The following is a 13,445-nucleotide window of genomic DNA, read 5'->3' on the forward strand; positions in this document are numbered from 1 at the left end:
CCTCACAGCCCCCGTCTCCCCTCCTCACAGCCCCCGTCTCCCCTCCTCACAGCCCCTGCCCCACGGCTCCCACAGCCCCTGCCCTGCTATAGCTCACTGCTGCAGTCACTGTCAGTCCACTTCACTGACCCTTTTTACTGACCCTCCCCTTTATCAAACATGATGTCCGCCCCTCCTGATGCTCAGTACACGTGACATGAGAGGTCTCGCCACCTTTGCTTCTAAGGAGCAGGCTGGCTGCATTTCTTCCACGATGGCCCCACGCACGTGACAGATGCTGCTTGGCAAGCCAAGGACGACCGCTCAGATCACCCTGTGCTAAGGGGTTTAACACTCATCACATTTGATTTTTTTAAAAAATTTTTACTGCTGCTGCCGGTGGCATTGCTACTGCATCACTGCCACTCACTGGGCAGGGCCCAGCAAGCCCTGCGGCCCTTGAGGTGGTTGGGGGGACAGCTGCTGGACCAGGAGGCCCTGATGGCTGTTAGGAGGCGGAAGTTCCTGGGGCTCAGGACCCCTGGGCTGGTTTGCCTGCACCCATGGGCCCTGCTGCTGTTGCTGCTGGACTGACACCTTGTATCTTATCACTTCTGATCCCCGCACCCGCTGAGGTAGGGGCTGTAAAAAAATGTCCATTTCATGGTTAGGTCCGTTGAGCCCACCCCAGGATCCCGTTGGCATCTGAGCTCAGTGTTGTGGCCTGTGTAGTACTTACTTAAGCAAGTACTTACTACAAGATGCCCATTTCACAGATGAGGATGTGGAGGTGCACAGAGGTCAAGGTCACAGAGCTGTGCTATGCTGAGTGAGACGGTCTCTCTGAGTAAGTCACAGTCCACCTCCAAGGAGATGGCCCAGCTCCTGGACGTACACCTTTACCACACATTCTCGGTCAGTGAGCAAAATGACACTGGTGAGGGGTGTGGCGAGGGCCTCAGAGTGTTTGCTGAAGGGAATGGGCCACAGAGGACACTAACCAGTTCCAAATACCAGTCCCCTCTCAGCCGTGTGTCAGTAGCGGGTTTAAAGGTGTGAGGCCCCTTCCTGTTCTGGCTCCAGGGTAACGAGTGAGGACCCCGTGTGTTCAGGGTAGAATTGTGCTCCACAGCGTTTCAACACTGTAGACTACCAGGCCGTAGCTCTGAAGCACCTTTGGGTGGGATCAAACCAACGACCTTTCAGCTAGTAGCTGAGTGTGTGGGAGTTGCACCACCCAGGGACCCCATGGACTGGACAGCAGGAGCAATAGTAGGGCAGGAGTGAGCCCGAACTGCAGCCCTTCGCCTTCAGAAGACCGTACATTGGAAGACAGGGTGCAGCCGGCTCCATCCTGTTCCAGGAGAAGCATCCGTGCGGGGGGGGGGGCAAACGATGCTCCCCCCGTGGGAGGAAGACTATGGGAGGTGCGGTACCAGACACTGACACAAGGTGGCAGCTGGTGGCTGGACAGACGGTCCCTGGGCTGCTGGGCTGAGACTAGTTCTTGTTTTCTGCCTTCTTGTAAATAATCCAGGCCATGGTCTTTGCAGTCACTTGTTATGCATCAGAGAGCTGGACAATGACTAGGGATGATGGAGAGTTGATGCCTTTGAGCTGTGGTGCTGGAGAAGAGTGTTGAATATACCATGGACTGCTAGGAGAACAAGCAGGTTCATTCTGGAGAGGGTGAAGCCAGGCTGCTCCTTGGAGGCAAGGATTCTGAGGCTCCGTCTAACATACTTTGGTCATGTTGTAAGGAGAGACAGGTCCTTGGAGAGGGACATCATGCTTGGGAGGGTGGAGGGACTGCGCAGAAGGGGAAGACCCTCGATGAGATGGATTGATTCAGTCACTGGGGTAATGGGGATAGGAGTGTTGGAGACAGAGATTGACACAGGGTAGAGCAGGGTTTAGGGCTGTAGTACATAGGGTGACTCGATGGCACATAACAACAAACCACAACTATATGTATAAATAATGAAATAGGTATCTACTGAGAGAGAAGCAAACGCTGAGGAGCGTGACGGGCAGGCTTGCAGACGGGGCCTCATTATCATTTTTAAGGGATGTTTTGTCTGGTGCTTCTTGTCACTGCCTCGCTTTGGAAGCTGGAGGCTGTTAGCACTTCCTGTCAGTCCACAAGGGAGCTCTTCTGGTGGCCTAGTCCACAGGGGGCTGCTCCACCAACTCAAAGGTCACACCTCTCTGGGAGTTTGAATCCACCAGCGATTTTGAAGGAGGAGGGTGGACAATCCCCTCTGGTACAATTGGTCTCCAAACCCAGCTGAAGGCCAGCCGTGAGTCAGTTCCAACTCAACAGCAGTGAGTTTGGGACTCAGTCCAGGCACCCAAAGGTCTTAACGAAGGTCATCACATGTTTTCCATCTGTCCTTCGGCCAGCTCTGCCTGTGTCAAGTATCCCTACCCCAGTTAAGAAGATAAGCGTACAGCCATGGAGTTAGTCACTGGAAGGCATCGATTAGGCCCAAGACAGACAGAATGGCAGCAGTCAGTCCTGCAGCTTCTGGTTGTTGTCTGTCTGCAGTCTCTGGGCTCCCTCACTGGGGTCCCCCGCAGTCTCACTGGGGTTCTACAGACACAGCACTTCATCTCTTGTCTCCATCTTCATTTCAGTTCCTCTGGGTTTTACTTCTGACGTGATGCCCCAGTGCTGTTCTCTTTTTTTTTTTAACTTGGAGAGGCCATGATGGTTTTTTATTCTTTATTTATACCGTCATTCACTTTTATACAATTGTTCATTCTCTTATTCATGTGCATTTTGTTTTATATAATCATTTCTATAAATTGTGTTTCATATAGTTGATCTGTTACTTTTTCTCCCTGTCCCCCCCTTGAAATTCTCTCCCTCCTCACCCCTTTCCCTTTTAAAAAAGTGATATATAAATGCACGTGTATATACATATATAGTTCTTATTTGCTGTTCTGTTTGCCTGGTAACCAGAAGGCCGGTGGTTTGAACCCAGCACCTGCTCTGCAGGGGGGAGGTGTGGCAGCCTGCTTCAGTCAAGATGGCAGCCATAGGAGAGGAAGACCCTCGATGAGATGACTTGATGCAGAGACAGCAACAGAGCCTTAAAGCACAGTGGAGATTTGGAATCTGACCCAATTGAGGAAGGTTTTGATTTGTTATAACAGAATTGTATTAAATGAGAGCTTTCTTGCAGGCACCTAACAAGATATGCTTGATGATTTTCAAAAGCATGATTATTCTACCAATTACACATATTTTGCCCAAATAACTTATTATTAAAGAATTAAGTATTAGGGATTAAAGAATATTTAATTTTTCTTTTCTTGTTGTGTACCATCAAATCAGATCCAACTGGCACAGGAGATTGTACCTCCTTTCCTAGCAGAGCATCTGATGGATTTGAACCGGCCACCTTTGGGATTGCAGTGCAGCTTCTTTGCCACTAGGCCACCAGAGCTCCCTCAGAGATCAAAGAATATTTTTAAAAAGATGACTGCTTTGGGAGCCCTGTGGGGCAGCTCTGTCCTGCAGGGACCCTGGGGGTCGGGATTGTTAAATGGCTGTGGGTTTTTCTGGGGCCAGAGACACTGGTTAGTACTGGCCAGTGAGTGGGGGTGGGGAGAGAGCTCAAAGTGGCTGACATGACAGTTGTGATTGTGCCCTTTCTTGCCTTTTCCTCATCAGAGTCATTCCCAAAGGACAGTGTGGAAGCGAGGGAGCGGGTGGCCTGTGGTCCTAGCTATCTATTTATGTATTTTCTAAATTTTTTTTCTTAAGGATTGAAATTACCTGTAGCCATCAGGGAATGACTTTGTAAATTCCTTGCCTCTTTTTTTTAAGTTGATATTTTGATGAAAGATTATAGAGAACTTGGATTTCCATTCATTCATTGGTACACATTTTCCTCCCTGCCCAATCCCCCTCCTTGCTCCCCCCACCCTTCCCCCATTCACTTTTCTCTTTGAAAAGAAAAAAAAAAATTCTTCATTGTTATACAATCCCTTCCAGTCCATTTTACTATGCATGTCCTCCTCTAGACTCTTGTCACGCAAACAACACTCAGTCATGTATCCCCTTGAAACAGTTCTCTCCCTCATCTGTTTCAATGCAGCATACTTTATTTATCCTCTCTTTTCCTAGTTTCCCCCCAAACCTGATGTCAGTCCTGTTTTAGGACAGTGGCACTATGCAGTATTTGTCCTTTTGTGACTGAGATATTCCACTTAGCATTATGTCCTCCAGGATCGCACATTTTGCATAGTATTTCATGAGTTCCTTGTTTTTCAATGCAGCGTAGTATTCCATTGTGTGAATATACCAGAGCTTCTCTATCCATTCGTGTGTTGACAGGCACTTGGGTTGTTTCCAACTCTTTGCTGTTGTCTGTGGTCCTTCTTGGAGTGGTCAGCAAGCAATAGCAGAACATCATCCAGTTCTTTGACTAATTGTTAATGGTTTTTGTGCATCTTTGCTTTTCTTTCCGCTTCTTCATTCTGAACGGGGGACCAATGATTTGACCTTAATGGTCACGGTTCCCCAGAGCAGCTTGTAGGATACTGTCTTTTGCCAATTGACCTCAGAGGGCAGAGTCCCAAGGTTCCAAGACCAGCAATTCAATTCCTCAATGTCTGGTTATGATTGATAAGTTTATATAACTTTATCCTCTCTTGGCCTGCTGTACACACGGAATATTTACAGTTCTGGTGGCCTAGGAATAAGGAGCTGTGTTGTCAACCCAAAGGTGCATGGTTTGAATCTACTAGCTGCTCCATGAGAGGAAGATGGACAATCTCTTACCACGTGATTTAGACCCTGACAACCCGTTGCAGGGTCAGTTATGAGTCAGCTCTGACGCGCTGGCACGTAACAACATATGGACAGCATATGCAAATATGAATGTAGACCGATCATTTGCCAAAGCTGTGTCCAGTCATGAGTTTTTCTTGTTGTTCATATTAATTCCGAGGCTCAGTTTTTACCTTCAAGTAAAATGAGTGCTTGCAGGTGGCCCTTTCTCTTGCATTTTTCATGAGTATCTTTACTGGTCTTCATCTACAGGTGTGTTTAATATCTTGGTAGAAACCGTAAGAAAAGGATAATAATTCTTCATGAGGCATCGGATGCACAGGGACGGTGAGGACGAACCCTGCTCATACGTCAGGGTCGCCATCGGAAACGCAGATAGAGGAGTGTTCAACCCCAGCCAGGCCTCTGAGATACTGCTGTTCCTCCTGGCCACCGCGACCAGACGGCATCACAATGCAGGGAGTCAAGTTTCGGTCTCCTGGTGCATATAATAGTGTCGTCTGTGAAGTGTGAAATAGCATTATGGAAACTTTGAAGTATTATGAAATTTACAGAATGTGACAGAGGTGTGAGTGAGTGCAAGCGTTTGGGAACACGGTGCCTGCTGATGTGTTCGATGCAGGGCTGCCACAAGCCTTCAATGTGTGAGAAATGACATCTTACAGGTACAATCGGATGAGCTGAGGTATAACTGTACCAGCTGAGAGGTTGGACATCGGAACTCCCAGAGCATCATGGACCACAGGCTTGGTTCCCTGCTTCCCAAAGTTCACAAACGCCCCTGGAGAAGTCCTGTGGTACCAGATGGCTTTACAAGTGAATTTTATCAAACATTCAGAGAAGAACTGTCACCAATCCTACATAAACTATTTCAGAAAGTAGAAAAAGATGGAATTCTCCCAGACCCATTCTATGAAGCAAACATATCCTTGATACCAAAGCCAGGTAAATAGAACGAGAAAACTACAGGACAATATCTCTCATCAACATAGATGCAAAAATCCTGAATAAAATCCTGCCCAATAGAATCCAACGAGAAGTCCTGTTGTACACACGGGGAGTTGCCATCAGCCAGGACCAACTTGTTGACAAATTGACAACAATAAATCTGTATTCCCGTTCATTCTAGACAATACGAGGCTTCCCTGCCAGGTGCGGCTGTTTGCTAGCAGCAGTTAATACCTGCACTGAACTGTGTTCCTCCCGCAGGTAGGTGCCCGGACACCGCCCATGTGCGTTCATGCTCTTGGGAATATGTTTTTCTTTATGAGGTCATATCATGATAGAGTGTTTTAAACAATCACTTTTGAGATATGAAGAAGACAGATTAGGCACAGATGTAAAAAAGCAACACTAACAGAAAGACCAGTGGGTCCTGGGACCAAGGAACATTAAGAGAAAATGCTAGAAAAGCTGAAAGAAGGACCATCCCTGAGTGGACGCGGAGCCTTCTCTAGTGCCCTGAACTCTGACTTCTTCCTCCTCTGAGAAAATAAACTGCTATGTGTTAAAGTCATCCACTTGTGGTGATTCAGCTACGAAGCACTAAGAAACTCAGAACGTCAGGACACAGATTTGGAGGGCTCTGGGATACCTTTCACTTGTCTCCGGTCCAGGATATACAGCGCAGTTTCTGAGGCGGACACTACACTGCTGTTCTAGGTGATCTATTCCACTCCCCTGACAGTGATTGAATGAGCATATGGAGGGCTTCATTAACGTCCCTCTGGTCACCCAAGGCCTTCCATCCATCACTCCCAGCAAGTGTACTTTCTGAAAGCGAGTCTTGTCTCTCGGAGATGAATTTATAGGCAAGGAGGAGCCACCCAGGTGGGCTCCATCCTCCCGGGAAATGCTGGCCTCTCGCTCTTCTCACCCTGCTCAGGCGCTGACCTTGGGGCTTGCACACTGCCTGCCTTTGACAGGGACACCCTGCACTGGCCCCTGGTTCCACGGGCACCTGTGTGCCCCCTCACAGAGGCCTCTGTCCCTTGGACATTGATGTGGCGTCCACATGACTGCCGTCCTGCCTCTGAAACTGGAACCACTGTGTGTCTCCACCTGAAGGCATAATGAGGGGCTCCAGGCAGCTGGTTGTATTGCATGTGACACCCCTCTGTGCTGTCTCCCCACATCTCAGAGTGGACCAGGGTGCACGGGACGCAGCACAAAGGACCCCTCGACGGCACCAGCATCAATAAGGATTTCATTCCCTCTAAGTGTGTCGTGTGGGCCACTTGCTGGACTGCTAGACTTCAGGGTCTGGCCACAGCCTAAAACCCAGCTCACAAGGCAAGCGAGATTGTAAGTGCCCTCTGAACTCTACAAGCTGCAGGGGAGACGCTCTCCTTGGTGGTGTGCTGGGTTAAGCGTTGGGCTGTTAACCAGGGGGGAGAGAGATGAGGCCGTGGGCTTCTGTGCTCAGGTGGACAGCCTTGGGGACACCATGAGGCAGCTCCACGCTGTCTGACAGGGTCACTGGGGGGCGGGATGGACTTGATGGCAGAGGGTAGAAGGGAACGGCGTCAGAGAGCAGTATCTTTGCAAGGTTCTTATTCTAAATCAGGGGTAAGGAGAAGGTTCACCAGAAGCAGATAAGCCGTGTGGCTCTGTTGCTGGTAATTCCAACGTGACACCACAGACAGCAGAGTCTAGACACAAAGGGTTCTCCAGGAGCCCCAGAGGGCTCAGTGGTTACGCTGTTAGCTCAAAGGTTGGTGGTTCAAATGCAGGCAGCAGGCCCTCAGAAGACAGCCTCAAAAATACCACACAGCGGTTCTGCCCTGCACCCACGGCGTCACCTTGAGTCAGAAACAACTCTACAACAGTGAGTCATTGTTTTTAGCTGTCAACCCTCAGCGAGGTGGACTCAGAGGGTCTGCGGCAATGGGCTCAAATGTGAGGAGGATGAAGAAAATGGAATAGGATAGGAAGGAGTTCAAACTATGAATCGTATTCAACTTGATGGCACTTAACAAGAAAATATTGTTTCTTATCTGTAACACGGAAGATGTAGAAAACATCGGCTTCAGAGCAGAAGAGAATCACTTACATCAAGCAGATATGTGAGGACGACAGCAGAGCCCTGTGATTCATTCAAGGCAAACTCGAGACGTGAGTCCCTGAGGATGCAGACGCGAGACACGTGGCTGCTAACCAAAAGGTGGGTGGTTCGAGTCTTGTCAGCGGCACCTTGGCAGTCAGGCTTGGTGATCTCTCTGAAAGGCCACAGCTTTGGAAAACCTACGGGGCAGCTCTCAGTGCACGTGGGGTTGCCATGGTCAGAATCAGCTTGAGGCAGCTAATACGGTATACAACAACAATAACAACAACAACAACAACACAGTAAGGATTACAGCGTTCCTATCCGGAAGGTTCTACAGTTGGTATAAACCACTGCCATCAAGTTGCCTCGACGCACAGGGACCGTCCACTGGGTTTCTGCGGCCATCAGTGTTCACTGGCGGCGACCACCCATCTTTCTCCCACAGAACAGCTGGCATGTTTGGATTGTTAACCTTTCAGATAGCAGCTTCACCTGTTACCACTGCACCACCAGTGCCCCCGAGATGTTACTGATGCTGTGTACTCTTGAGTCAGTGCAGACTACAGCTGACCCTCCAGTGGGTTTTCAAGGCAGTAAATCATGTGGGAGGAGACGGTCCATCCTTCTCCCACAGAGCAGCTGGTGGATTCGAACCATGTGCCTTTGGGTTGACAGCACAGCAGCTTCTTAACCACTAGGCCCCCAGAGCTCCCTCTGTAGATGAAATGAGACCCAAAAAGCCAAACCCACTGCCATCAACCCTGCAGAACTGACTAGAACCGCCTGGAGGGTTTCCCATAAAGACTGTAAATCTTTACTTCGGCAGAGCGGCTGGTGGGTTCACACCATCAACCTGTTGGTTTGTAGGCACCTTCTTTAACCACTGCACCACAGGACGCCCTCTGTTTCTGAGACCTCTGCCCGTCACAGTGGCTCTCCATGGGTTCTCCGGACCAGCACACTCAGTGTCACCTGGCAGCTTGCTAGAACTCCGATTCCTGGCCTCTTCCCAGCCCCCCAAGTCAGACACGGAAGGGGGCCCTGCAGCCCGTTTCCCAAGGCCTCCGGAGACCTATTGCTCTAGGAGGTCTGAGGGTTTACGAAGGCCTGAAGGTCTATCAGCTACTCTTTCCTTACCCCAAGGGACCTCTGGTGGCGTCGTCTTCAGCATGTTGTGCTGACCAAAAGGCCGTGTGTCTGGCAGTTCAACTCCATTGGGGACTCCGTGGGGAAAACGCACCGTCTTATCCTGTTATAATTTACTGTCCTGGAAACCAGACAGAAGGCCGCTGTGAGTCAGAACCAGTGGAAAGGCAGCAAGCCAGTGAAGGCATTTCAGTTCTTCATGCCCTAAAGTTCTCATGGTAGGTGAAGGTGCTAGCTTCTCTCAGTGAGAGCCCGTTTACTCACACAGCAGTCCACTGAGAGGTTGGAGATACGAGGCCATCCAGGTACACCTTGGAAGAAATGCCTGGCAACTTGCCTCCAGGAAACCAGCCACTGACAGTGCCACAGGCCCGTCATCTGAGCACAGCTGATTACCTGGTTGCTGGGGCTGTGAGGTCTCTGGACTCTCCAGCAAACTGATGGATATTATCTCTTACCCGCTATTTAACTCTTTCATGAGGAATTGTTTTTTTTTCTGTTTTGAATTTCTGGTTGAGTACATGTGTTTTTAGTAATGACAGACATGCTATGATTAAGGGAAAAAATTGGTTTTGAAGTAATAAAGATTAATAAGGATTTTTATGGGATGTCTGGGTCCCAAGGGGATTCGGAGGTAGAATTAGTGTGATGAGGCCCATTTCTCACATTGATGCAATTATACAGGTTCCCACCAGGAGGCAGAAGGTGCTACACCTGGGACAGCTCTTCCCAACAACCCTGAGGGCTGGAAACCGAGGTGGGAGATATGTGCCCCATCAGTCATGAGAGGCTTAAGCACATCCGGTATTTCAAAGAGTGGCCCTCTTCCTGTCTGACTTACAAGTCCCCAGTTGTCCCTAAAATAAAAGGGATATGTATTATTTCTCGTCTATGTTTTTAAATAAAGTTAAATTTTTATTGGGATTTAAATGAAAGTTTGCAATTTGCTTCCCATTCAACAATTCACACATATTTTCTTTACGGTGTTGCTCGCAATCCCTCAAGGTACCAGCCACTACCCGCTCTCTCCTTCGTTTCTCTCTTCCATCCACCCTTCTCTCCTGTCTCCTCCTGATCTGAGTTTTATTCCCAACCTCGAGTCTGTTATATCATCAGAGATCATAACAGGAAAGGAACAGGTTTCAGGATTCCTAAAATGCAGACCCCCTTCCCAAATGCTCTCTCTGCCAGACAATCTGCACGAACGTTCATGCATCTAAAATGGTCTTCCACTTCCCAACTTCCCTAGACTTCAGGTCAGGATCCCAAGGGTAGAAAGCCTGGTAGTGGCAATGGCTAAGAGGTTGTCAGTTTGAATCCGCCTGGTGACTCCACAGGAAAATCCCCCGGTGATCTGCTCTTGTAAATACCTAACAACAGCAACAGTCCCTCAACTCACGGCAGCCCCTCACTGGGGTTCAGAGATTGTAGATCTTTGCAGGGGAACTGCTTCCTCTTTCTCTCTCAGAGAAAACAGCTGGTGGATTCAAACTGCTGAACTTTTGGTTTGCAGCTCAACACATAAACCCATTGCGCCACTAGAAAACCCCCACCCCACCCCCAAGATGGCTCTGTTCCGACACGGGGTGTCCCTCAGAGTCAGAGTCCACGCAGGACCCAGCTGCAGCGTCCCGAGGATGGTGGCCGTGGGGGCACAGGTAACCAGGCAGGCAGTCATTAACAGAAAGCCTGGAGGTTCACGTTAACCCTGGGCACCTTGTAAGAAAGGCCTGGTGAACTGTCCCTGGGTGGCCACGGCCATGCTTGAAGCCGTACGGGGCTCAGTTCTACTATGCGGCACGCGGCGTTGCCAAGACTTGGGACAGACTTGACGGCAACGGGGTTTTGTTGTGGTGGTTTGAATCTCCAGAGCCCCATTTCTGGGTGCCGCCTCCTCTGTCCTCCCGGTGTCTTTGGGAACAACGGTCAGTGGGTCAGCCACATCCTCCTGTGGCTGTAATCTTCAGCAAAATGTCTTTTAAATATATCTTAGTGATCGGTTGGTTTTTAAATTATAGCCTTTGAATAAGAACCGGCCAAACACATGATTAGCAAACTCATATGGCAGGAAGCAAAATAAAATAGGTTCTGGTAAAGGTGAAGCTCTTCCAAAAATTGTACTTTTAGTAAAAAGAAAACCGGAAATCCAAGCAGGGGTTCACGGCCTCCTTCCTGGGCAGCGGCGGATGTGAAGCGGGAGGGAGAGGCCTGGTCAAGAGCGTCTCGTGGTGGCCGTGGATGAGTTCCGTGGCTCTGACTCATCTCCTGTCCGCTGGTTTCCCTCCACGAGGTGGGGAACCTCATCCAGTCAGTCAGAGGCCTTCAGAGGCTTCCTAGAAGAGACACGGTCCTGCCGGATGCTCTGTCTTACCGGCGCGTGAGTATTGGATGTGCTGATTCACGCACAGTTATTTCAGTGAATTCCTCTCAAAATCAATCAGTGCATCTCAGGCATGCTCACTGCCCATTTGTCAGGGAGGCTTGTGCATTCCTGTGATGAACAGATTTCAGCAGTGTTCGAACTAAGAGACTAGGAGTAAAGGCCTGGCTACGCGCCCCCAAGAAATCAGCCAATGAAAACCCTTGGGACCACAGCGGTCCGGATCCACTGTGTCTAGTTCACCACGAGCTGGAGATCATCTCAGCAGCAGCCATCAACACACACAGGTGGGAGGAACATTTCCCATGTCAACAGTCTTCACCTGCACTCTCCCGTGACTCACTTGTGTTCGTTAGGCTGTTCAAACACCATCCTTCACTTTTAAAAAGGATTCGGAAAGGTTTCTCTCTCCTTGTGTGCAGCAAAGGAAATCAAAGACGCGTGCGAAAAATGAGCCCCTACCACTGACCAAAGTTGTTGCCGTGCAGGCAGAATGGACTCTAAGCTGACCCTCCCGTGAGTTCTCAGAGACTCATGGGAGAAGAATGCCCAGCTTTCTTTCCTAGTGCAGCAGGTGGATTTGAACCACCCGCCTTTGGGCTGGCAGCACAACTCCTTACCACTCTGCCACCAGACTGTAATAACAGTCTCTGCAGACTCAACTTTCAGGACCCTGACACCAGAGGAACTAGACAGTGCTCAGCGGCCACTGACCACATTGTGAACTGGACCACACGGAGGGTCCTGGATAGAACAGGAGACATGGGCAGGAAGGAGGGAACAAGATTCAACAGCACAACGACGTCTGGGCTCACTCACCCGACGGAGACTGGAGGAAGCCGGGACCACGGCCCTGAGCCATCCTGGCACCTCGAATGACCTCATTCCCCTGGCACAACCTGCCTCCAGTCAGGCCTACAGAGTAAACAGTAACACTCTGTCATCAGCTACACAGGCTCACCAGGGCGACACGTGCCCAGGGAGCGGGGAAGCGCAGAAGGCAGGAAGGCTGGGGAAGAGGATGAGTGGAATGAGAATCCCAGGGAGGAAGCGGGAAGGCTGAGGTTACAATGAGGGCATCGTGCCTAACATCATAAAATACATGTCAATGGCTGAAAGGAATACACATCCAGGGAGCCCTGTGGGCTTCATGGTAAGGAACTGTGTGTCCCACCCAAAGATACGTGGTTCGAATCCACCAGCTGCTTCACGGGAGAAAGACGGGCAATCTCCTCCCATGTGATTTACTGCCTCTGAAAACCCGCTGGAGAGTCAGCTGTGAGTTAATGGTACTCAACAACAATGTATAAACTTTCATTCAAATAAAATAGCTATTGAAACAATCAGCATAGAGAGGGGTCAGGCGGCTTAGTGGGCAGAAAGTGATGCTACCAAGCCAAAGGTGGGTGACTCTAATCCGCGGCCCTCAGGCCTGTCTTTGTTTTTGGCGAAACATTCTTCTAGGTGGTATAGCCCTGGTCTGTCCATTTGCTGTACAGAGGTAACTCATGGTTGCTGTGAGGCTGAACGCTGTGACACTGATGCGTCAAATGTGATAATGGTTACCCCGGTGGACAGTGTTTGGTGGAGCTCCCCGATTAAAACAAGCTTGGAAGCAGGAGCGGCATCCACTTCCATAAACAGCTTGCCTCTGGAAACCCTATGAACCTGGAGCAAGGATGAAAGTCACACAAGGGTCCAGGTCTTTCGTTCATAGGGTCGCTATGAGTCACCTACGACTCAATGGCACTTAACAACTGAAGCCGGAGGGGGTCTGGCTCACCGGTGCCGCCGCCGCTGCCGTGCACCCAGGCAGTGCGTCCAGGTGTACATTCCTGTACCTGGCGGTGCCGGGCGCGGTGGTTCCTCATCAAGGCGAGTACCATCAGGGGAGCTGCTTCTCAGGTTAGGTTCTAAATCACCCACCGATCAGCCGGGTCAGGGCAAGGACAGGGCACAGCGTTCAGCCGCCACTTCCTCCTCTTCTCCATATGACCCCACATGCTCTGCCTGACCCGTGTCACCAACAGCCCAAGCCCACAGGATCGGGATCGAGTTGACGCTCCAGAGCTGGAAGACTGCAGGGACAGCAC

Source organism: Elephantulus edwardii, unplaced genomic scaffold (genome assembly GCF_000299155.1).
Source record: "Elephantulus edwardii isolate Elephantulus edwardi_28Jun2011 unplaced genomic scaffold, EleEdw1.0 scaffold00014, whole genome shotgun sequence".
Classification (NCBI taxonomy): domain Eukaryota; kingdom Metazoa; phylum Chordata; class Mammalia; order Macroscelidea; family Macroscelididae; genus Elephantulus; species Elephantulus edwardii.